This window comes from Onychomys torridus, chromosome 21, assembly GCF_903995425.1.
Source record: "Onychomys torridus chromosome 21, mOncTor1.1, whole genome shotgun sequence".
Taxonomy (NCBI): domain Eukaryota; kingdom Metazoa; phylum Chordata; class Mammalia; order Rodentia; family Cricetidae; genus Onychomys; species Onychomys torridus.
This window is the reverse complement of record NC_050463.1, coordinates 2890255-2915881: the sequence shown is the minus strand read 5'-3', so window position 1 is coordinate 2915881 and position 25627 is coordinate 2890255. Positions and strand designations below refer to the sequence as shown.

Below are 25627 nucleotides of genomic sequence, written 5' to 3'. Positions count from 1 at the left end.
ACATCAGAGACAGAAACACTAATACACAACACATATACATGCAATCTATGATAAATATATAACTATAAAAAGCTAAATATTGCCACGGATAGATTGAATTCAATGAGGTTGTTCATATATACTAAACCATCAAAGGAACCTGGCAGCTTAAGAGGGAAATAATTTCTTTTCATAGTGTTGGAGAATGTCATATCACACAATTGTAATGAAAAGCATTAATTAGCAGATGTGAAATTGTGTCTTCTAACAAAACACAAGCTTTCAAAATGTAGAAGCCATTCCATTTAAATTTGTACATCTGATTATTTTGAGTTCCCAACTGAATGCAATAACACTTCTATGCAAACTGATAGAGGAAAACTACCAGCTTATTTTTGCTATGTTATTTGCCATTGAAGAAATCAAGAGGAACTCCATTCTTTTACTAAACACCTCTCTGGGAATTGACATTTACAACCTCCCATATGCTGAAATAAAGGTTCTAGAGACTGTGTTTTATTGCCTCACAGATTTGAGCATTTCCATTCCTAATTACTGCTATAGAAAAGAGAGCAAATCAAGTGCTTTACTTAGAGGAATATCATAGAAAACATCTGAACTCATTGGGACATTGCTGCATCTTTACAAATTTCCTCAGGTGAGTAATAGTGCCATGAGTGATGGATAGGCAGGTCTCTTCTCACACATTATAACTGTGTGCAAAATAAAAGTGAGAGATTTTAATTACTCACTAATAAAGAACAAATACAGAGACAGATGAAGAAACATCCATATTTTTTATTTTGCAATGCAAGAAAGAGGATGAACAGTGGAGAGAGTGATTGAATTCTTGAGACTTTTCAGTTATTTTGGGGAAATTTTTAGGTAATGGTATATGACTTTAAAGAACTGTTGTGCAGATTTTCTATTTTTATTTGGTTTTTTCAAGATAGGGCTTTTCTGTGTAGCTTTGGTGCCTCTCCTGGATCTTGCAATGTAGACCAGGCTGGCCTCAAACTCACAGGGATCTGCCTGGCTCTGTCTCCTGAGTGCTGGGATTAAAAGTGTGTGCCACCCTTGCCTGGCTCCTTATTTTTTATTAAGAATTTTTTTCCATTCATTTTACACACAAGTCAAACATTCCCCTCTTCCCTCCTCCCACTCCAGCAGCCTCCAGCTCTTAACTCACTCCCTAATCCTTCCCACAAGAAGGCAAGACCTTCCATGGGGAGGCACATCCAGTAGAGGCAAGTCCAAGCCCTTCCCCCTGCTTCAAGGCTGCAAGAGGTGTCCCATCATAGGTACTTCATGCACCAGGGATGGATTCTGATTCTACCACCAGAGCGTCCCCCAAGCAGATCAAGCTACATAATTGTCTCATCTTGCAGAGGGCCTAGTCCAGTCCCATGCAGGCTCTACAGCCATTGATCCCACTTCATGAATTCCCATTAGTTTGGTTCAGTCATCTCTGCAGGTTTCCCCCATCATGATTCTGATACATTTGCTCATAGAAACTCTCTTCTCTCTCTCCAACAGGACTCCTGGAGCTTTGCCTGGTGTTTGGCTGTGGATCTCTGAATCTACTTCCATCAATCATTGGAGAAACGCTCTGTGATGACAGGTTATTCACTGGCCTGATCACTGGGGTAAGCCAGTTCAGTTTGGGCATGCTCTCCACTATTTCTAGTAGTCCAAGCTGGAGTCATCCTTGGGGTTTCCTGGCAACTTTCCTATCACTGGGTTTCTCCCCATTCCCATGATATCTCCCTCTCGGTATCTCATTCATTGCTTTTCCACTCCATCCCTGTTTCAGTTCAACCATCCCATTCCCTTATGTTCTCATTCTCTATCCCGTACCCTCCATTGCCCATACCTCATCCCTAGTTTACTCATGGAGATCTCATCTATTTCTCCTTCCAAGGGTGATCCATGTGTTCCTCTTTGGGCCCTCCTTGTTATTTAGCATCTCTGGGGTTATGAGTTGTTGTCTGGTTATACTTTACTTCTAGTATCCACTTATGAGTGGGTACCTACCATGTTTGTCCTTCTGAGTCTGGGTTACCTCACTCGGTATGATATTTTCATCCCTGTCACTTCAGTCTGCTGTTCAAGACTAAGATTGTTCACCACAGTGCTGCTAACTCTCCTGCTAAACATACTGTATTCCTTTCAGCTTAATTGTGCGCATTTTGATCCTGTTCTGACTGAAGGAAGCTGGGTTCTATCTGTGTATCAGGTAGCTCCCAAGGATACATCTCTGTCACATGGCATTGCTTCTTCTTTTTCTTTTTCTTAAGTGATTTTCTATTCGTTTTACATATAAACCACGGATTCCCCTGTCCTCCCTCCTCCCACCCACCCCCAGCCTTACCACGCAACCCACCCCCCATTCCTACCTCCTCCAAGGTAAGGTCTCTTGGGGAGTCAGTAGAGCCTGGTACATTCAGTTGAGGCAGGTCTATTCTCCACCTCACTGAACCAAAGCTGAGAAAACTGTCTCAGCATAGGCACTAGGTTCCAAAAAGCCAGCTCATGCACTAAGGACAGGTGCTGGTCTCACTGCCTGGGGGCCCACTAAACAGTTTAAGCTAAACAACTTTCTCATTTATTCAGAGGGCCTAGTCCAGTTCTGTGGGGGGGTTCCTCAGCTATTGGTTCATGGTTAATGTGTTTCCACTAGTTTGGCTAGTTGTCTCTGTACTTTTTCCAATCATGGTCTCGATAGCTTTTGCTCAAATGATCCTTCCTTTATCTTATCGATTGGACTCCTAGAGCTCTGCTGGGCCTGGCCATGGATCTCTGCATCTGCTTCCATTAGTCACTGGATGAGAGTTCTATCATGACAGTTAAGGTGTTTGGCCATCTGATCACCAGGGTAGGTCACCTCAGGCACCCTCTCGACCACAGCCAGTAGTCTATAGTGGAGTCATCTTTGTGGATTCCTGGGGACCTCTCTAGAACTCTGCTTCTTCCTAGTCCCATGATGGCTTCATTTATCACGGTATCTCTTTCCTTGTTCTCCCACTCTGTTCCTGATCCAGCTAGGACGCCCTGCTCCCCTAAGCTCTCTTTCCCCCGACTCTTGCCCTCCATTACCACCTTGCACCTCCAGTTTGCTCATGTAGATCTCATCCATTTTTCCATTGCTGAGCAATCCCTGTGTCTTTTCTACAGTCCTCTTTACTAGCTAGCCTCCCTGGAGCTGCGAGTTGCAGTCTGGTTATCCTTGGCTTTACATCTAGTATCCACTTATGAGTGAGTACATACCATGTTTGTATTTCTGAGTTTGTGTTACCTCACTCAGGATGATATTTTCTAGTTCCATCCACTTGCCTGCAAACCTCACGATGTCATTGTTTTTCTCTGCTGAGTAGTACTCCATTGTGTATATGTACCATATTTTCTTTATCCATTCTTTAATTGAAGGGCATCAAGAAAGTTTCCAGGTTCTGGCTATTACAAATAATGCTGCTATGAACATAGTTGAGCATGTGTCCTTATGGTGTGATTGAGCATTACTTGGGTTATGCCCAAGAGTGGTATAGCTGGGTTTTGAGGGAGATAGATTCCCAATTTTCTAAGAAAGCACCATACTGATTTCCGAAGTTGCTGTACAAGTTTGCATTCCCATCAACAGTGTAGGAGTGTTCCCCTTGCTCCACATCCTCTCAAGCATAAGCCATCTTCAGTGTTTTTTATCTTAGCCATTCTGAAAGGTGTAAGACTGTATCTCAGAGTCGTTTTGATTTTCATTTTTCTGATGACTAATTGAGCAATTCCTGAAATGTCTTTCAGCCATTTGAGCTTCTTCTGTTGAGAATTTTCTGTTTAGCTCCATAGCCCATTTTTTTATTGGACTGTTAGGTATTTTGATGTCTAGTTTATTGAGTTCTTTATATATTCTGGATATTAGCCCTCTGTCAGATGCAGGGTTGGTGAAGATCTTTTCCCATTCTGTAAGCTGTTGTTTTGTTTTATTGACCTTGTCCTTTACACTGCAAAATCTTCTTAATTTCAAGAGTTCCCATTTATTGTTTCTCTCAGTGTCTGTGCTACTGATGTTATATTTAGAAAGTGATCTCTGGTAACGATGCGTTCAAGATTACTTCCTACTTTATCTTCTATCAAGTTCAATGTAACTGGATTTATGTTAAGGTCTTTGATCCATTTGGACTTAAGTTTTATACATGGTGACAGATATAGATCTATTTGTTATTTTCTACATGTTGATATCCAGTTATGTCAACACCATTTGTTGAAGATGCGCTTTTTCCCCCATTGTACAGTTTTGGCTTCTTTGTCAAAAATATGGTGTTCATACATGTTCAGATTAATGTCAGGGTCTTCAGTATGGTTCCTTTGGTCTACATGCCACTACCAAGCTGGTATTTATTACTGTAGCTCTATAGCAGAGCTTGAACTCAGGAATTGTGATGCCTCCAGAGGTTGTTTTATTGAACAAGATTCTTTTGGCTATCCTGGATGTTTTGTTTTTCCATATGAAGTTGAGTATTGATCTTTGCAGGTCTGTGAAGAATTGTGTTTGGATTTTGATGGGGATTGCATCAAATTTGTAGATTGCTTTTGGTAAGATTGCCATTTTTACTATGTTAATCCTACCTATCCATGATCATGGGAGATCTTTCCATTTTCTGATGTCCTCTTCAATTTCTTTCTTCAGGGACTTAATGTTCTCATCACACAAATCCTTTGCTTGCTTAGTTAGAGTTACTCCAAGGTATTTTATATTATATGTGGCTATTGTAAAGGGTGATGTTTCTCTGATTTCTTTCTTGTTATAGTGAGGGAGGTTGCTTGTTCATTTGTTTTGCTAACTTGACACAGGCTGAAGACTCCTAGAAAGAGGGATCTTCACTTGAAGAATTGCCTCTATAAGATTGGACTGTGGGAAAGTCTGTGGAGAATTTTCTTGATTGAGGCTGATGTGGGAGGGCCCCACTTCCTAGAGGTGTTTGCACAACTTGGCGGGTAGTCCAGAGTAGTATAAGAAAGCTGCAAGTGGTTGGGGATTTAGCTCAGTGATAGAGCACTTGCCCTGGGTTTGATCCTCAGCTCCAAAAAAAGAAAGAGAGAGAGAGAAAGAAAGCTGCAAGCCTTGGAAAAATCCATGGAAAAGTAGCAATGCCCCAATGATCTATGCTTCAGTTCCTACCTCTAGTTCCTGATTTGAGCTCCTGCCCTGGTTTCCCTTCATGATGGACTATGATGTGGAATTGTGAATTGTGGGCCAAATAAATATTTTCTTTCCCAAATTGGATTTGTTCAGTGTTTTATCACAGCAACAAAAAACCAAACAAGGACAAGATCTATTCCAATTCATACAAAAACTGCTGTCCTTAATCAAATAGCTACCTTAATCAAGGGTGTGCAACCTTCATCATCCTGGACATCAATAGAGGCCTTTTTGGATAATAACACTGCTAACATGTCTGGATGATTGTGTGCACAGGCGTAATGGAGCGATGTCCTACAAATTGAGAGGACATTTTGGGAAATTACAGATTACCATCTAAAGGCACATTCAACTGTAAATACTAGATAGCAAACATCATTTCCTTGGGATGTAAGAGAAGTAACTGGAATTTTAATATTTACTTATTTCTCTACTCAAGTGTTCATTCACTAGGCTAAGTATATAGTGCAGGCTGCCCCATTTATAGAGGTGCAGTGGTGGTGCACGCCTGTAATCCCAGCACTTGGGAGGCAGAGGCAGGTGGATCTCTGTGAGTTCGAGGCCAGCCTGGTCTACAGAGCTAGTCCAGGACAGGCTCCAAAAGCTACAGAGAAACCCTGTCTCGAAAAACCAGAAAAAAAAGGAGGTGCTCTATCACAAGTTTCATCCTTCCTCAGAGCAGCCCATCTGCATAACAGAACACCCAACAGAGTGAATTCAGGTTGGATTTAAATCCTACTCTAATTGCTGTTATAAACTAGTTATATATTATATATACTAGTATTCAATAGATAGGATTGCAGGCCAGTGCCACTGTGCCTACTTTATTCTTTATTTCACCTTTTAGCATCACTGACATCTCTGTCACTTATAATTCGTGATATTCTATGACTGTAATTGGCGGTATTATATGTTATATATTAGGCTTCCTATGTGCGCCAATAACTCAATTTCCCCATGCACAGGATGGGGATTCAACACTATAGCTATCTTACATAGTGCTACTGTGATGCTTCAATTCACATCTTCAAGATCATGGATAAATGCTTCCAGCACCTGACAGTCAGTGTTTGGTGGATACAATAATGGTTAGTCTTCCTACTGAAAACAAACACAATATTTCAATAAAGAGAAATAACAGAATTATACCTCCACTGAAGATACAATTTTTTATTCAAATATGTTTACAATATTTAAAAACTATATTTCCCAAGATGGCCTTGAACTTGGTATCCTCCCAGTAGGTAGGATTGCAGGTCAGTGCTACTGTGCTTACCTTACTCTTTATTTTTCATTTTAGCGTTGCTAAAATCTCTGCCATGATGTTTTATGACCACAATGGGCAATATTTTTAACTTTGCTGCTATAGAAAATAAAAGGTTATCATGCAGTTTACTGTGCCTTATATAAAATGAAATATGATACAATCTACAGGTCCAGGGCATCTACAGGTCACTTGTATCTATGTAAATTTTAGCTCTTAAGACTATGAAAGGCAAACAGGTTGAAAATAGCAGTAACAAAAACAAAATCTCCCCTCCCTCAGGTTATAGTCCTGGAAGGTGTGTTTCTCCTTAGTTGGCCCTGACTGTCACCAACAGTTCCTGTCCCTCCTGGGCCTCTCCCCTCCCCAGGTCCCATTACCTGTGCCTTGTGTCATGGCCATTTACATGGTATCCACGGCAATTAAGAAGTCATTCTATTGAAGCCAAGTCCCCCACACTGGCTGCCCTTTGTACCTTTCCTACTGGGTCATACCCGATCAAGTAGAGGGGAAATTTGCATCTTCGTCGTTGCGACACGAGAGCCCTTGACCCAGGCATGAGGGCCACAGGCAGGTGTATTCAAGCATCTGGGTCGATGTCTTCCTGCATGGTCAGCCTTAAGGCTGCACAGGCCCTCCCTGCGGTCCCCCTTTACCCACCCACACCCTTCCAAACCCTACAGTAAAAAATAGAACACTGGTACATTAAAAATTTGAAATATTGGTAAATTCTTGCCACTGACACACAGGACTGTCCTGCTAGTGCAGATCCTTGGTTCAGTGGGAGCCAAACTCTGCTTTACCCTTAGCAACACAGCTACCCTGGCATTGTGATATGCTGTGAGCTGTGAACCCCATGCATGCGAGCTCTGCGCATGCCCATGTCAGACTCTGGTGATGAAAGCCTACCATGCTCAGCACCTGTGCAAAGCATTGTCAATTGTAATTTTGGGGTAGACTTACCTGCAGGGCCTCCAAAGCAAAACACTGGGAGAGTTGGGTAATGAGTCAGGTCCTTACAGTCCTGCAGCCATGAGAAAATACCTCCCTAACACTGGCCTGATGGAGCTAGAAAAAAATCCATCCTGAGTGGGCCAACCCAAACCCAAAAAGACAAATACTGTTTGGGTTTTGTTTTGTTTGTTTTTTTTTTTTCCTTTACATTTCTGATATAGGAACTACAATCTGAATAACCACAGAGGTTTGGTACCTGGTAAGGGACCAGAAGGGAGGAGAGTATCTCTCAAGGAAGGGGAAAGTCTACAGTGTTATGAAGATATAAATGAACACTAGATTAGGAGGGTTTAATGAGAGGAGGATGGGAGAGAAAGATAAAGGAGGGAATATGGGCAGGGACGATCAACACTGCAGACCCTTTGAAAAACTATATGGAAACTGACTACCCCAGAAGCTCCCTATACATATATGAAAGGAATCTAAACAGGCTCAAAACATAACAGGTTTAACAAGGCTTCAGTTAGACATCTTATGCCACCATCTTAAACCTCCTGTGCCAGGAACAAAGTACAGCTTGTTGAGTCCTTAACCAAAGGGACCCACAGAAACCCCCAAATAGCACAGGGTATTTCCAAAGCTGTTGGTGGCTCTGCACAACTTGATGTTACGGTCTTGTTTCTGAAGGTAACACTTCTGTCATTGAACATGGAGAAGTTCAGCTGATGTCTAACTAGATTCTTCACCCACTAACCAGAGTTCATGGTACTGGGAGGTAGTCTGTACTGGAGAGAAAGGTAATCCTCAATATCTCTCAGCTACAAACCCTGTGGCCCACAACAGCACCCACATGGAGCTCACAACCATCTATAAATTCAGTTCTAGGGAATCCAGCACCCTCCTGTATCTTCACAGGCACCAGACATGCACACAGTGTACAATATGCATGCAGGCAAAACATAATACCCATGAACTAAATGTAATCTTTAAATAATAATTTAATACACTTATCTAGTAAGTTCACTCTATTAAAATATATAATCCAGTAGGGTTTTCTTAGTATGTTCTTAAAAGTATGCAATCATCACCCTATTTGATTTTAAAATATTTTTATCATTCGAGAAGAAACCATTTATTCATTAGTAGTTACTATTCATTCCTCCAGACCCCACCCCCTATCAGCTACCAATCTAACTTTCTGCTTCAGGTTTCTCATTCTGGGTATTTAATAGAAATCAAAGCATCTATTAGAGAACTATCCCATGCCTCTGTCCTTTTGCTTCCTTCACTGAGTTTAATGTCTGTAATGTTTATTCTTGTTATAGGATGTAGCAGTACTCTACCCCTTTTCAAGGCTAGATACTTGACCCTTGTATTACCACAGCACCCTGTGTTTACCCATTCATCAAGCAGTAGTTATTTGGGGTTTCTACCTTTTCTCTACTATAAATGCTGTGCCTACTCTGGTGCTAGTGGCTGCATCATTTTATAGCTATAATTCCAGCAGTTATGTAGCAAGTTCTTATACCTTGGTTCCTTTACACTCTCTCATGAGCCCCAGCACCTGTCCATGCTAGACAAGAGCTCTACCCCTGACCTAGATCCTCAGCATGCAACATGTACATTTCAATTTTTCTTTTTCCCCATTATTTTACAATGATCACATGTTGAAGTGACAAATTAAATGAAAGTAAAATTCTTGCAAACAGGATGCTTGCAGGATGACCCCTGGGGTTGTGTTTGCAAGATAAATTGCTTGAGAAAGAATGCTTGCCAAATAACCCCTTGCTAGATAAGCTTGGAATTCGTTTACCTACCCAGACTCTGAGAAAGACCGCAGAGACATCTGGCGTCCAGGTGTCTGCACTCGGGGTGACCCCACTCCCCTGCCCTGGTAGAACTGCCTCATAAAAGGCCTGTGAGCCTCAAACTCGGGGTCGCCAGCTACTCCTTGCGCTGGTGCCCCACAAGCTCGTGTTAAAGTAAAGCTTCATTTGTGACCCGATATCTGAATGGAGCTCTCTGTTTTGAACGCCAACCCTAACAGTTTTACATTTAAGGTAATTTATAAAGATATTCAAAATTCAGAATATGCAGCCAGAGTGGGGATACATTTCCTGTCATCCTAGCACTCAGTGGGTAGAGGCAGGAGCATCAGTTCAAGGCCATCTACATTTCAATGAGACCAGCCAGGGATACACAAGATCCTGCCTTAAAAAACAAAACAATAAGCCGGGTGGTGGTGGCTTATTATCCCTTTAATCCCAGCACTCGGGAGGAAGAGGCAGACGGATATCTGTGAGTTCAAGGCCAGTCTGGTCTCCAAAGGAAGTTCCAGGAAAGGAGCAAAGCTACACAGAGAAACCCTGTCTCGAAAAACAAAAACAAACAACAAACAAAAAACTGCATGCCACCTCTAATTAGTAGAGATATAAAGTCAACTATATGCTGATTGGGGGGATTAATTTGTGGGTTTTTTGCTTGTTTGGTTTTGTTTGTTTTGTTTTTTTGCTGTTGTTATTGTTTTGTTTTTTGGGTTTTTTTTTTTGTTTTTTGTTTTGGTTTTTCGAGACAGGGTTTCTCTGTGTAGCTTTGCTCCTTTCCTGGCACTCGTTTGGTAGACCAGGCTGGCCTCGAACTCACAGAGATCCTCCTGCCTCTGCCTCCCGAGTGCTGGGATTAAAGGTGTGCACCACCGCTGCCTGGCCTATGCAATTTTTTTGTTTGTTTGTTTGTTTTGTTTTGTTTTGAAGACAGGGTCTTTCTGTGTATGTAGCTTTGCACCTTTCCTGGAACTCACTCTATAGCCCAGGCTAGCCTCAGACTCAGAGATCCTCCTGCCTCTGCCTCCTAACTGCTGGGATTAAAGGCATGCACCACCACTGCCCGGCACGGAGTTTTGTAGTAGAGGGAATGCTTACGATTCAAGCTTAGAGAGATGTTGAGACCATGGTTGGAGGAAGCACGAGGACAAATAGCCAAACTAGTGGAAGCCCATGAACAGTAAAGGAATGGCAGAGGAACCACCATGGAACTTGAATTGGCCCTCAGGATAAATGAGACAGTTGATTAGCTTGATTTGTTTGGGAGGCCCCCAGGCAGTGGAGCCAGGTCCTGTCCTTGGTGCATGGGTTGACTTTTTGGAGCCTGGGGCCTATGCTGAGACACTTTGCTGAGCCTTGGTGTAGGGAGGAGTGGACTGGACCTGCCTTGGATGAGTCTGCCAGGCTGGGCTGACTCCCCAGGGGAGACCTTGCCTTGGAGAAGGTGGGAGTGAGGAGTGGTTTGGGGGGAGCGCTGAGGGGTGGGAAGAAGGAGGATGGGGGAATCCGTGGCTGATATGTGAAATTAAGTTAACTATAAAATAAAAATACTATATAAAAAAAGATTCAAGCTTACTCTGAGTCACAACAGAGCCCACCCTACTTGTTAACCACCCCCCCAACCCCCCTCACCCTCCAATTATCTATCCGGAGGCTGACTTTTCCCTCTGCTTGGCTTCAAACTGAGCGTGAGAGTATATGAGGTGTCTGAAAGACCCACCCTATGCAAAAAGCAAATCAGGCAAAGAATTTGTATGTGTGGCAAGCCTGTTTTCTGAAGCCTTCATACTGTCTCCCCACCTTCTCACAACCCTTTCCAGGGAAAGATCAAACATCACCATTTATAGCTTCTTAGTATATATTGCGTTTGGCAATCTGTACTATCTTGGGCATTTTTGTTCTCTATTTTATCTCAACAACCACAATGAAAGATGGAATGTGGAACCCTGGGAGGAGGCAAAGGGGCTTATGAGACCTCAAGTTTATAACCCAAACCCAACACCCAGGTACCATCCCAGTTTTCCCACAACCCCTGTTTCTGTTTCTCTAAGAACTATTACTGTGGTCCTTTTCCATCTTCTAATTGCTGCAAGGTGACAAAGGTGACCTGGGTATGATGGGCTTGCTGGTCAAGAGGACCAATGGACACTAAGTTCAGTGTGTGGTCCAGAGGGACTTTCCCAGGCCCTCTCACTAAGACTGGGGAGCAGCAGTTGTCTACACAGATGGGGAGGGCAGGACTGGGGGACTGTCACCCTGTGCTGGGGAGTCAGCACTTTGGGGGACATCATGCCCTGGGGTACAGGGACATGGGGATCCTGTTCCTGTTGTTCTCTTTGGCTATCAGGGTTTTGCCACTGGATTAGGCTTTTGAGGGCTGAGAAAAGCTACTTTGTTTTTAGGCCTAGTATAAACACAAGCCTCCTGGACATCTTCCTGTTTACAGCTACATGCCCTTTAAAACTCACAGTAGAGTGCAGAGACATAAGCAGCACATTCTGGAGTCCTTCCATTCTTACTGCACACCTGGCTGTCTTGGAGGCTGATTATAAACAGTCTGCTTTCTTTTAGGGCTTCCCGGGATCCAGAGGGGGAAAATCAGTCCTTGTCTCTCGTGCCAGACCAGATCCTAGAGTTGGTGGTTAGTAGCATCTCAGATTTTGGTCTCGGCGCAGCTCTGGAGTTGGTGGTTGGTAGCTTCCCAGATTTTGGTCTGGGCGCAGCTCTGGAATTGGTGGTTGGTAGCATCCAGAGTTTGGTCTGGGCACAGCTCTGGAGATGGGGGTGGGTGGAAGACAGGCCCAGCTCTCTCTTCAGATATCAACTGCAGCCATCATTCCCAGCTACTCCTCTGTCCTTCATCCTGTATGGGCTGAGAGAGAAGAGCAGGCCTCCTAAGGCAGGGCAATTCTGGTAAAAAGGACCTCCCAGTGAGTTTCCTGTTTCCCACAGGGAGCAGGTAAACAAATGAGAGCCATGTAGGGAGTCATCCTCAGTCAGCATAGGGGTGCTGGAAGAGAGGACTTAGCCTAGGGCCAGGATTCTATCACACAGTCTTCTCTTTTACCAAAATAAACACCAACAGGCAACTGGGACCCAGACCCTGTGAGATGAGAGGATCTGAGACCCAGGTCTTTCTATGTTTCCCTTTTTTACCCAACATTAAGAGATCTTAGAGGCGCCAGGCGGTGGTGGAGCACAACTTTAATCCCAGAACTCAGGAGGCAGATCTCCGTGAGTTCAAGGCCAGCCTGGTCTACACAGCAAAAGTCAAGACAGGCACCAAAACTACATGGAGAAACATGTAACAAAAACAAAACAAAACAAACAAACAAAACAACAATAACAACAACAAACAAAACAAAAATCAAAAGAAAAAAAAAAGAGGACTTAGGGGGTTTAGCCAGAAAGCATGCCTTTACTGGGCAAGCTACCTATTATCTGAGCCTGGAGCTTTGCCAAAATGAGGGATTTGTCCTAGGAGTTTATCAGTTTGAAATGCTCCTACCCCTAACCCCCTTCCCCCACCACAAGTGCAATGTTAGTGCATTGACCCTCTCTTTTGTTTTTCTTCTAGGTATCCAGGGGTGAAAAGGGTGACTTGTGTCCCAAAGGAGAAAAGGTAATGGCAAATCTGTACAAGTGATGTGCTGCAATGGAAGTGGGAGCTCCCCCACCTATGGATTGATGGATAGCCATCATAAAAATGGTTGACCAAATCTATCCACAACCAGTTCCAAGTGGCATTTCAAAACAGTCACAGTATCAGTTGTTCTTTTCACAGGGTTTCCCCGGATTTCCTGGAATTCTGGTGCAGAAAGTAAGGGTTTAGATGTAGGGATAACAGACCTCAGGTCCTCCAAACAGCAAATGGAGACTCCTTTTGGTCCTTCAGGCAGAAACATTGATTGTAACTAGAAATTAAATTTTAAGTGGGAAGTTCCAGTTTGAGATCGGACTAAGTTGTCATATTCACTGGGAAAGGGTAGCAGGGAGGTCTGGTCCAGTGTAGTGGGAAAGGCTATTTCCACTCTCTCCATACACACCCCATGGAGAGAGTTCACTCTTTGCTTCTCCTGCCTCCTGGAGCTCAAAAGCCAGATGTTTTGTGAGAAGCGACTCCTGTCTCCTAACTGAACCACAAAGGGGATTCATTTGATTTAGTTTCACTGCTGGCTACACACTCGATATAGTCTTCAAGAATGGCAAACAATGTTGGAAGACACAGCATTATTTTAAATAAGTGACAACAATTTTATTTAACTAGTGAGATATTCAGTATCTCACTTGGGGCTGGCTCCATTTTAAAAGGTTTTAGGTGTTAAAGAAAAACCATTCAGGCCTGGAGAGATGGCTCAATGGTCAACAGCACTGGGTGCTCTTCCAGAGGACCTGAGTTCAATTCCAGCACGCACATGGTGACTCACAACCAACTGTAATGAGATCTGATACCCTCTCCTGGCATGAAGGTATACATGCAGGAAGAACATTGCACACATAAATAAATAAATCCTTTAAAAAAATCATTCAGTAAATAACCATGGAGTGATACATTGATATAACAAAAATTGTGAAGGTGGCATTAGACTGACAGATTTGGGGACACTTTTACTTAGGTTTAGGATTTAGAGTAAGGCTGGGCGTTAGATGAGGAAAGATGTCATAGCCTAAAGAAAGATGCATACATGACCATGTAGAACAACTCCCAACCTGACATGGAAACACTGGGTCCATACATTGTAAGGCATTAAGCATGTAAAACAGCCCCTGACATGATAGTGCTGGGTCCTCAGTGCTGTAAGGTGCTGAGCATGCCTAGCAGTTCTTGAGCTAACATGAAAATACTGGGTCCTCAGGATGTAAAGCATTGACTGTGTAGGACAGCCCCCAAGCTGTCTTGGTTACATTGCTATTGCTGTGATAAGATACCATGACCAAGACAAGTTATAAAAGAAAGTGTTTCAGAAGCTTAAGTCCATGATACAGGAGGAAAAACGTGGCATGAAGTCGCAGAGAACTTCCATCTAGATCCACAAATGGAAGAGTGTGAGAGAGATGAGAGACAGAGACAGAGACTCACTGGACATGGCACAAGTCTTTTGAAACTCAAAGCCCAACCCCAGGGACACAGCTCTGCCAACAAGGCCCCATCTCCTAATCCTTCCCAAACAGTCCCACCTACTGGTAACCAAGCAATCAAATACAGGAGCCTATGTGGGTCGTTCTCATTCAAACTGCCACCTAAGCTAGCCTGGTAATGCTGGATCTTCATGTTGTAAGGTATTGATGTTGGGAAGTGTTAACTTTATCTAGGTCACAAATGAAATTCTTCAAATATGCAAACAAGTGTTTTCTTAGTATTTTTAATTCTTTTTTTTTTTTTTTTTTTGTATGTGGAGCTGAGGATCGAACCCAGGGCCTTGCACTTGCTAGGCAAGCACTCTACCACTGAGCTAAATCCCCAACCCTTTAATTCTTTTTAAACATTCCCTTTAAAGTGCTACTTCCTAAAGTGTAACATTTTGATTGGGCAGTACCCAGCCATGAGGGCATGATGAAGTAATTTCAGTCATTATGCAAGTCACTAGGACTTATCCTTAACTTAACCTGTCAGAAACTGAATTTCTGCTATCCTAGATAGGCTGCTACATTTTAAAAATAGAATAATTATATAAATAAATTAAAGCAAACTTCAAAAGAGAAGTGAGTCCCTTAAGATAGTTGGTCTAGGTTTTCATTCCCTGCAACAGTGACCATCAAAGACTCATAAATCACTGTAAAATTAAATATGACAGTTTCCCTGGCTTCTGCACTTTTCCTAGACATGGCAACAGGAGCTTTCATGGCAGGCTGTTTTAAAACAGAGCTGATAAGATAGACATAAGTAGGTCTTAGGAGAGAAATTAGATCAAGGAATTATAGGCTGCTTCTAGTTTATAAAGATAATGGCCACACTTCCTTCTGACAATCTCTTTTTAAAAATTCATATTTTTTTTAAAGTTGATGTTTTCTACTAGCCAAGCAAGACATGCCCGGGGCCTCTCTAAATAGCCTGGGTGAATTGCAAAACTTCTCCATGGCCCACTGACCCATCATACTCTCACCACTTAGCATCCGGAAGGACAACATGCTCAAAAGACTACATGGACTCAAGAAATATTCTTTTTATTTTTATTTTTTTGGTTTTTTTGAGACAGAGTTTCTCTGTGTAGCTTTGTTCCTTTCCTGGAACTCACTCTGTAGACCAGGCTGGCCTCAAACTCACAGAGATCCACCTGACTCTGCCTCCCAAGCGCTGGGCTTAAAGGCGTGTGCCACCCGATGAAATATTCTTTCTTAAAGATTGATTTTTAATTGTATGTACGTGTGTGTCTATGTGTAGGTATGTGCACATAAGTGTCAGTGCCAGTGGCAGTTGGAGGTCTTGTATACTCTTGGAGTTGAAAGTTTTGTGACCATTCACTGCCTGGAGTTGCAGGCAGTGTGAGCTACCTGATATAGGTGCTAGGAACTGAACTTGGGTACTATGGGAAACCAATAACCTTTCTTTTTTAAAATGAAGAGATTTTCTATTCATTTTACATACCAACCAGATTCCCCTATCCTCCCTCCTCCTGCCCCACAGCCTTCCTCCTCCAACCAACCCTTCATTCCTACCTCCTCCCAGTCAAGGTCTCCCATGGGGAGTCAGCAGATCCTATTTCCTCAAACTAGAAACCTCTGAGTCCTCACTCCAGTGGATCTCAGCTGAAATGCTGCTAAAAGCCTAAAAGCTTAAAGGGCTCTGGTTCCTGGATTTTATGCCTTATATACCTTTCTGCTTCCTGCCTTCACTTCCTGGGATTAAAGGTGTGTACCACTATGCCTGGCTAAATTTCCAGTGTAGCCTTGAAATTGCAGAGATCCAGATGGATCTCTGAATCCAGAATGCTAGAATTCAAGGTGTGTGTGTGTGTGTGTGTGTGTGTGTGCCACCACTTTCTGACCTCTATGTCTATCTAGTGGCTGTTCTGTTCTCTGACCCCAGGTAAGTTTATTAGGGTACACAATATATTGGGGGAAACAATATCACCACACTGCTCATCAATGAAGGAAGTCAGAACAGGAACTCAACTCAAACAGGGCAGGAGCTGATGTCTAGGACACAGAGTGATGGTTCACAACCTATGAGTTATGAACCCTCTGGGGTGCTGCTGAGGTCCCCTTTCATAGGGTCAGATGTCAGATATCATGCATATTGGATATTTGCATTTCAATTCATATCAGTATCAAAATTAAAGTTATGAGTAGTGACAGAAGTAATTTTCTGGTTGGGGTCACCACAACTTGACCAACTGTATTACTGGGTCCCAGTATTAGAAAAGTTGAGAACCATTTCCATGGAGGAAGGCTGCTGACTGGTTTGGTACCCATGTCTTGGTCAGTTTGTTTTCTTATAGAATCCAGTACCTCCATCCCTGGGATGGTACCACCCACAAGGAGCTGGAACCTCCCAAATAAATCACCAATTAAGAAATGTTCTACAGGCTTGCCTACAACATGAACTTATGGAGGCATCTTCTTAATTGAGGTTCTGTCTTCTCAGATGACTTTAGCTTGTGTGACACAAAAATCCACCCTAGTCACTATTGCCTTGGTCCCTGCTGTGAAGGCTGAAGTTGAATCAGCATTGCAGGCACCAGTACCTAGATTCAGGCTGCCACAGCTTCCAGGGACTGATTCAGCCATAGTCTAGAGTGGGAACAAGAGCAGAGTGTGGGAACATAGAGAATCTTCTGCCCAGCTGGATCTTCATGGCCCTATTCACCCTGACCTTGGCTGGAAACTTCTCTTTTTCAATGAGTCAGCAAAGACTAAGAGAGGACCGGGTATTAAGTCTAAGCCTCTCTTCTTTCTTGCAGGAAGCTAGATCATTCCTGTGTCTTTTATTTTTTAATTTCAATTTCTTTTTCTGGAACTGATCCTCACAGAGGTTTTCATGTGGAATAGTAGGGGAGAAGGTATAGATCTGTGGTATCAGAGGTCTAAGAGGAACACCAAAAAAAAAATAAATAATGGTGGTCCTGGGTTGAGGACTGTGGTAGAAGACTTGTCTAGCATGTGTGACCCGAGTTCTGTCTGTAGCAGGGTAAGGAGGAGGAAAATAAACAAACAAAAAACCAAAGTACTAAGGATACTGTGCTTTTCAAATCTAGACATAACTTACGTGTGTTAAGAATGATAAGTGGCGCTGGGTAACAAAACTGGTTACCTCAAAGAAAGGTCATGAACCATGACAAAACCCAATATCAGAGTTTTATTGGAGGGGGGCAGAAGATCCAGGCCTAGGGGAGACCCACGTGCAGAAAGCAGACAGAGAGAGACAGAGAAGAGGTAGCATGTGTGGTGGGGGAGAAAACAGAGAAGGGAAGAGAGAGTTCTGTGTCTGGCTTTTTTAAGGAGCAGGTAGGCTTAGGGAGCTATGCCAGGCATGCACTGATTGTGTGACATGCCACTCGAAGGTAGTCACCAGTGAACACTGATGACAAGGCGCAAGGCCCTTTGCCCAGCTCCTGAACTGCACGTGTGGTCATGTAGCTGGAGTAAGGGCAGAATTCTAACATTCTAGACTGTTTATTATAAAAAAGTGAGTGAACAGGAATAGGGGTGTTGTTTCTCCCAGAAAACCTGCTTCCAGCTGACTTGGTTGGTGTCGGTTGACTCTTGGGCAGTAGGGAAGGGGGATTCCAAGGTAGACAGGTGTCCTGGGATGGTACGCAATTGTCTGCTGTCTCAGAGCTGTTCAATTTTCTTGGCTTGGCATTTTGGCTGAAGCTGGAGAGATGGCTTAGCGGTTAAGAGCACTGAATGCTCTTCCAGAGGTCCTGAGTTCAAGTCCCAGCAACCACATGGTGGCTCACAACCACCTGTAATTGTAATGAGATCTGGTGCCCTCTTCTGATCTGCAGGGACACATGCAGGCATAACCCTATATACACAATAAATAAATAAATTAAAAAAAAAAAAAGATGTGCTACCATAAGAACTCAGGGAGACTGTGGCTGTATGCACAGGACCTGCCCAGATCCAAGACAGATAGGATCCCCGCTGAGAAGGGGAAGTAGACATGAGCTCCTCCCTAACCAAAAAACTATCTCCAACTGGCATTTTGGCTGCTGTTGTATCTGACAAGATGCTGGTGAGACAGAAAAAAGCTTAGAAGAAATAATGATAATAATAATGATAATAATAATAATATTATTATTATTATCATTATTATTATTTTCCTTTGGGGGTTCCCAGGGTGATAGAGGGGATCCCAAGACTAGAAGAGTTTGGGTTCAGCACTTATCTGAAGTAGATCCGACCTGTCAGATGGGCTTAAGATAGTTTCTGGAGCCTAGGAAAAATTTTAAACACATTAAAAAGCAGCCGTGAGAAAATTAAAGTCTTGGGCTGGCGACCACTGTAATGTTTAGTACTCTTCTTAATTCTTACCTGAGATAAGCCTTATTAGAGACAGATTATTTTAAGGCATCTGTTTCCTTTATTAGTTTAGCATCTAGGAGACACAGGTGATCAATTTCTGAGAGCATTTAACAGTAATAGATGGTTATATTAAAGTCTGTTTTTTTGCAGAGCCCAGACCCTTTTGGTCTGGGGGTGTAGATACCTTTTAACTGTTGTGGTTCCTTTACCATCTGGGTAGATGTTTGATGGTCCTTGGATTCCAGCTCCATGGTGATCCTGTAATAATAAGCTGAGTAGTTAATTAGAAGAAGGAAATGGGAAGAGAAAAGCTTGTGGGCTGAGACATCATTCTTCTGGAATTGGGGACAAGGCAGAGAGCAGGGCTCTGTCTGTGTCCCTGTGCATGGGAAGTACTGCTGACCGGTCTGGAGTGAGGCACATGGAGGGAGCAAATGAAATGAAAGCTCCTACTTTATCCAGAAAATCTTTTCCCATTAAGTAACCCTGAAAGTCCAATTAAGTCTACTGAGGTGCGTAAGACTGTCCGCCTACCCTGACAATAGGGAAATGAGGAGAGGTGGGACCCCAAAACTCCCTCAGGACTGAGTAAGTGGTTCAGTGTCCAACAGGAAGGAAATGGACCGCCTCCATGTTGCATCCTGTGTTCCCTGTGAGCCCGTGGCCAAGCCTGGGAAGTCTGCTGGGAAGTTGTTTGTCCCCATGCCACTTGGTTCCCGGGTGCAGCCAGCTGACCAGAGCTGTCTCTCCAGGTAGCACTTTGAACAAGACTAAATTGATGGCCCAGCAGGGGATGCACTAGCCTGAGTAGCCTTCTAAAACAGGGACCTGGAAGACCTTATGCAGCCATTTGGATGGCATGTGCCAGCATTTGACAGTTCTGGTCACAGGCTTTCTTGTTGCTCCCATGGTCCACCTTAAATGCCACAGCTGAAACTTCCACCTTTTGGGTCAGGACAGATGCTTAAGTTTTAGCCCTTATGTCTGTGAGCTCTGGGAGACAAGAGATGGATTTTATTCTGAGTCTTGATTTTTTGTGTGTGTGATAATTTGGTGGCTTGAGAACAGCTTTAGGAAGACCTGCCAAGAAGCAGGCTATAAACTGATCCCCAGCTAAAAGTCATCTGGAATATTGTGATTCCCCACGTGGGTTCTGCTTGTAAACTTATTTGCATGTGTCCTAGCCTGCTTCCAGACCTGTCTGTGCTTTGCAGCCCACCCAGTACCGAAGAAAAGAGCAGAGAACAGATACAATAAGGTTCTTTGGAGTCAGAGATTCCTTAAGTTCAGGAATGCAAGTGGTCAGGAGAGAGAGAGTCAGAAAGGGAGGGTTTAGAACTTAGGTAAAAGCATGGGGATAAGGTAACTCTTTTCATTTGCCCATTCATTGGCAGAAGTTAGACAATTCCTCTGAAATATCTAGGTTAAAGCAGCCGTTATGTGGGCAAATTTCAGAGGAGGACTGGAACAGGGAGGAGAAAGTCCCCATGTCCCATGTCTGCAACCAAGAAAGAAAAATAAATAAAAAATTAAAATACAAACGGGATTCCCAGGCTCCTATTTCAAGCATCCTTGAGAATAGGCAGTCTGTAGACCGGCATTAACAGCACAAATTACCCAATCACTGTCATGATAAGGGTAAAGGCTGGGCCTACATACTGGAGCAATCCCTGGGAGTCCAAATGGTATTCAATACTTTGTCAAGAGAGAATGTGTCATGGTACACAGCTGAGTACCCCCTGGGGGTCTGGCGTGAGGAATATATCTCAGGCTACAGTCGCAGGAAAGGATGAGGGACTCACCAATCTTAGCAGTGTGTGTGTGTGTTGTGCAGAACAAATGAAAAAAAGCAGAGTTGGTAGTAGTGGGCAGCACAGGATTCTGGACAGGATGCAGAGCAACGGAAGAGCCTGTCTCATCATGGCACCAATGTTAAGAATGGTAAGCAGCACTGGTTACCCGCAAACACAAGCCATGACAAAACCCAGTATCAGAGCTTTATTGGGGGGGGGAGAGAAGAGCCAGGCCTGGGGGAGATGCATGTGCAGAGATCAGAGAGAGAGAAAGAGAGAGAGAGAAAAGGGGTAGTTGAGGGGGGAACAGAGAAGGGAAGAGAGATGTCTGTGTCTGGATTTTTAAGGAGCAGGTGGGCTTACAGAACTATGACAGGCATGCTCTGATTGAGTGACCATACCATGCACACACAGTCACCAGTGCACACTGATGATATAAGACACAAGACCCTTTGCTCAGCTCCTGAACTGTGCATGTGTGGTCATGCAGCTGGAGTGAGGGCAGAATTCTATCACTGTGTAATCTTATATATTATATTTTGTTTGTAGACATAAAAATTACTACTTTGTTGCTTTTGTTTTACCGAGACAGGGTCTCACTATAAAGCTCTGGCTGTCTTGGAATTCACTTTGTAGAACAGGCTGGCTTTGAATACACAGAAATCCACCTGTCTCTGCTCCTCATGTGCCTGTGCCACCATGTCCAGCAAAGATTTTTAAAATTATTTTTAAATTGTGTGTAAATGTGTGTGGGGGTGTGTGCATGTGAGTGCAAGTGTCCACAGATGGCTCTTATGCCCAAAGGGCATCAGATACCCTGGAGCTTGAGTTACAGGTAGCTGTGAGCTGCTTGGTGTGGATGTTGGGAACTGAACGTGGGTGTTCTGCAAGAGCAGTACTCACTCTAGATAACTGAAACATCTCTCCAGGCCATGTGTACAGTTCTGAATTGTGTTATCAGGCAGGGGTGTGAGTACATGTACAGGCACACATATCTACACAGAAGAAAAGCTCTGTTCGAATATTAGGGAGTTGGGATGTGGCTCAGTTGTTACCACTGCTTGCCTAGTATACCTCCTGAAACCCTGACATTGATCCAGGGCATCTCATATATCAAGTATGGTAGTACACAGCTATAATCCCAGCACTTGAGGGGCAAAACAGGAAGATCAGAAGTTCAAGGTCATTCTTGAACATAATGAGTTTGAAGCCAGCCTGGGATACAAGAAAATTTGTCTCAAAAAAGAAAGAAAAAAAAAAAAGTATCTTACAGGCACCACCATTGTACCTCTGGATCTCAGCATCCCAAAGGTAACCAAGCCCAGAAGTTGTTTCCAGTTTCCAAGGGTCTCTGAGGACCAAGCTGGGCTGGGCCATTTCTCATTCCTTACAGCCTGATAAGGACAGCTGCTGACTGCCAAGTTTCTGACTAACAACCTTGTGCGTCTTTCCCTGATATTGCTGTACAATGCAGGAGAGTGCTACTACCTGTCTTTGCCTGACTCCTGCTTCGTCATCTTCATGTCCCTCTTTGAATACTCCAATACCCTGTCAGCTGCTGCATGTCTTAGAGACCACGTAAGGGAATCATGACATCAGGTAGCATTTCATTAAGAGACCCAGAGGTGTCCCTCAGTATAATGAGAGATGACAATATGGGAGCCATTTAGTCTCCAAGCTGCAAGCTTCTAGTGAGGGGCACAATGCCTAGGCTGGGGGTTCCAGGGGCAGTCAATGAAAAGGTTCCCAGTGATATCTGTCTGCCTGCCTAAAATAAAGATGGGATGGAGGCTTAAGGCCTGACTGCTGTAACATGTGATCTGAGGATGTTCACTCTGTCCTTTCTTCTGTGACTGTTCTCCACATTTCCATTCCTTTCATTTTACTGCCTTTTATATACTGACATAAACCAGGTTCCCTGAAAGGACCTCTGATTAAATAAACACTCTTTCCTCTCCACAGTTCTCTGTGTGTTCCTTGACCTAATTCCATGGACAGGACAGAAGGCTGGCACTAGGGTCTAGAACATGACCCTAGTGTGGGCCTGGGTATAAGGGGAGTGAAGGGACACTAGCCCACTTGAGTGTGTGGCTCTGGCAGCCTTGCCCTTTTCCCCAGTACCCTCTGCCTTGCTAAATACCATTAGATTACACTCCTAAAGCTAGCCACTATTACCCTACTTGGCACTTCCTCCTCCTGAGACTGACTATCAAGGTCCAGCCATCTATAGTTCAGCAGTCAGAAGCCCCCTTCGGTTCACCTAATTAACATGTCCAATTAAAAAGCACATCCTAGCCCGTTATAACACATTTTTTTTCTTCTTTAAATATCAGACACATGCAAGGTCCTTTGCTGCTGTTTTTCTGTCCAAGTCACAAAGCAGTCACTTTAACTTTGCTTCACTGCTTAATAAAGGATCTCCCTGTGAAAACAGTGTTGGGGTGTATTTTGTGTCTAATCCAGGGACCAGGAGGAAGCCCCCACTATGTGGGGTGGGGTCTCTTCAGAAGAATGGAGCCTTTGTTCAGAGGAGCTTCAATATCCCCTGCTAGGACCACAGAGGATGGATAGGTTTGGAATAAAGACATACAGATTGTGGCCCAGACCTATAAAAGCCAATCTTTTTCCACCTATTTTTTTTAATGAGACAAGATGTACTTGAGTATGACCTTGAACTATTTTCCTAACCTTCACCTCTTAAGTGCTAGCATTGCAGGTATGTACCATCATGTCCTAGATCCAGGTATCAATTCCAGTGCTCTGTGCATGCTAGGTAAGCACGCAGGTAACTGAGCTACATCCCAGCTTTTCTTTGTTGTTGTTTTGTTTTTGAGACAGGGTTTCTCTGTGTAGTTTGGTGCCTGTCTTGGATCTTTCTCTGTAGACCAGGCTGGTCTTGACCTCACAGAGATTCGCCTAGCTCTACCTCGTAAGTGCTGTGATTAAAGGCATGTGCCACCAGCACCCGCCATGGGAGACCTTGACTTGGAAAATGTGGGGATGGGAGTTGGGTTTGTCAGGGAAGGCTGTGGGACGGGAAGAGGGAAGAGGGGGGAAATCTGTGGTTGGAAGGTAAAGTGAATAGAAAATTTCTTAATAATAAAAGAAAACAGGATGACATAAAGAATTTGCAAACATTAAACTTTTAGGGAATATGAAATAACTATTTGAGGTATAGACGTACCTTTATGAGGGGCTTTTTGATATTAAACATTATCACCATGTCTAATCTCACATGGAAAAATTATGATAAGCAAAACTGCTTCCAAATGTTTAAACAATAGTCCTGCTCTCATATGGATACTGGCTCAACTGAATCTTGGCTTCACATGATGCTATTCTAAAATGCTCAGTTGGGATACTGAAGCCCAGGTTCAATGCTGCACCCTTTGCAGAACAATGTGGAAGGCAGAATTCAGGGATGAATCAAAGTCAATGAGTTCTGTTGTTTTACTGTTAGGAAGATCAGTAACTGTACATATATCCCATGTTCTAAAATACACAACAAAGTCAAATAATCTGTGATGTTAAGTTATGACACTACTTTGACTACCATGAAATAAATAGAATAATCAATATTAGATACTGTTATTCCACAAGCCAATACAGGTGAATAACAATTTTAGAAATTCCATATATGTTTTTACTATAGAATTGTTAGAGAAGTTTGTATAAATAAATAGCCCATGTGACAATGCATTCAGATGAAGCAGAAAGATCTTCTGAGATCAACAAGAATGTACAAAGTTTGTCAGAATTATACTAATTCTTCATTAATATTAAGCATTTTGCTTCTTATGAGATCAGTTCAATTTAAAATTTGAATCTTGTCATTCTAACATGGTTCTTTACTTCAATATTTGAGCTCACTCTTTTTAGATTCCAAGAAAAATTGTCATTTATTATTGTTCTTTTATATTTCAGAAAGAAGACACAAGGTTATATCCCCAATTCTTCAAAGGTGTCTATGAGAAATGTAAAGCTGGAGGCTACAGAAAGACTTCAATGGTAGAAAGAACTTGCTGCTTTTGTAGGCATACCCAGTTCAATTCTATCTACACATGTGGCAGCTCACTACAGTACCTGATTCCAGTGCCAAGTGTTTGGTGACAACCTCAGGACTCCATATTCACCAGGCAGGCATTCAGTACATATAAAAACATGCAGAAAACATTCACATATGCAAATATATTGTATTTAAAAGTAAGAAATGGAAACCTGTCCATTGCAACCTCACTTCAGAATCTCCACCTAGGTAATACAGTAACTTTGGGGAAGCAAAACCATAGGATGGCGGAATTTCCTTCTCCCAAAAGAAAAGGGAGCAAAATCTTTAAGAAAGGCATTCACTGAGGCTAGAAAATTGATGGTTTATGCACAGCTCCAAGACAACACTTTCTAGACAAGTCTTACTTCATATTTCACATGATGCAATATCAATATGGGGCCTGCTTTGCTTATAAAATGCACTGTGGTACAATGTCTAAAAAATAAAATGAAGGACAAAGAGAAATTACTAATCTATTGAGAATTTACCACTGACCATTGGAATCAAGAGAATGATAAGAGCAAGAAATCTCCTGAGAGAAATATATTTCAGATATTCAAAAACTGTGATCCCAGTCCCCAACTCAAACAGAGACCCCATGCTTGACCAGTGGCCATGCAGGCCACCAAAACTGCAGGTGTGCCATCTGCCAGAGGACATTCACTCACTCTTCAGTTGCCTGACCACCCTACTCTCAAACCCCTCCCATCTTCACTTCCTGGTGTCATGTCCAAGCCCACAACTCAGACAGAGGCCCCCTACTTGACAAGATGTTATGCTGGCCACCAGAACTCTAGATAGGTCACCCACCTGCAGACCACCTCCACTCTCTCAGTGCCTGCCCAACTGAGGGATGCAGGGAGAATCTGGCAGACAATGTCTTGCTTGGATATGTTAATTAGGCGCCTCAGCCATTTGTCTCTGGTTTGAGACCTAACACCCTGTGTCCAGGACGAAGAAGTGCCTATCTGACTGCAGGAAAGGTGCAGGGACGACCTTGCAGTCCAGTTCCAAGTTTTGCAGCAAAGCCAATGTCAGCCTGTCAGGGACAGCTATGTGCCTGAAGTGGATGCTGGGGCTGGAAAACTCTGTGCTGTATCCCTC

At 43.2% G+C, this 25627-nt stretch overlaps 1 long non-coding RNA gene across 1 annotated transcript; it reads right to left on the bottom strand.

Moving 5' to 3' along the window:
- Positions 1–10868: 10868 nt before the first annotated feature.
- Positions 10869–25574, bottom strand: LOC118571940. Its single transcript, XR_004943411.1, has 3 exons — positions 25334–25574; positions 18867–18940; positions 10869–12086 (listed from the first exon to the last, which is right to left on the bottom strand). It is a non-coding gene; the product is annotated as an uncharacterized LOC118571940 (long non-coding RNA).
- Between the last annotated feature and the right edge of the window lie 53 nt (positions 25575–25627).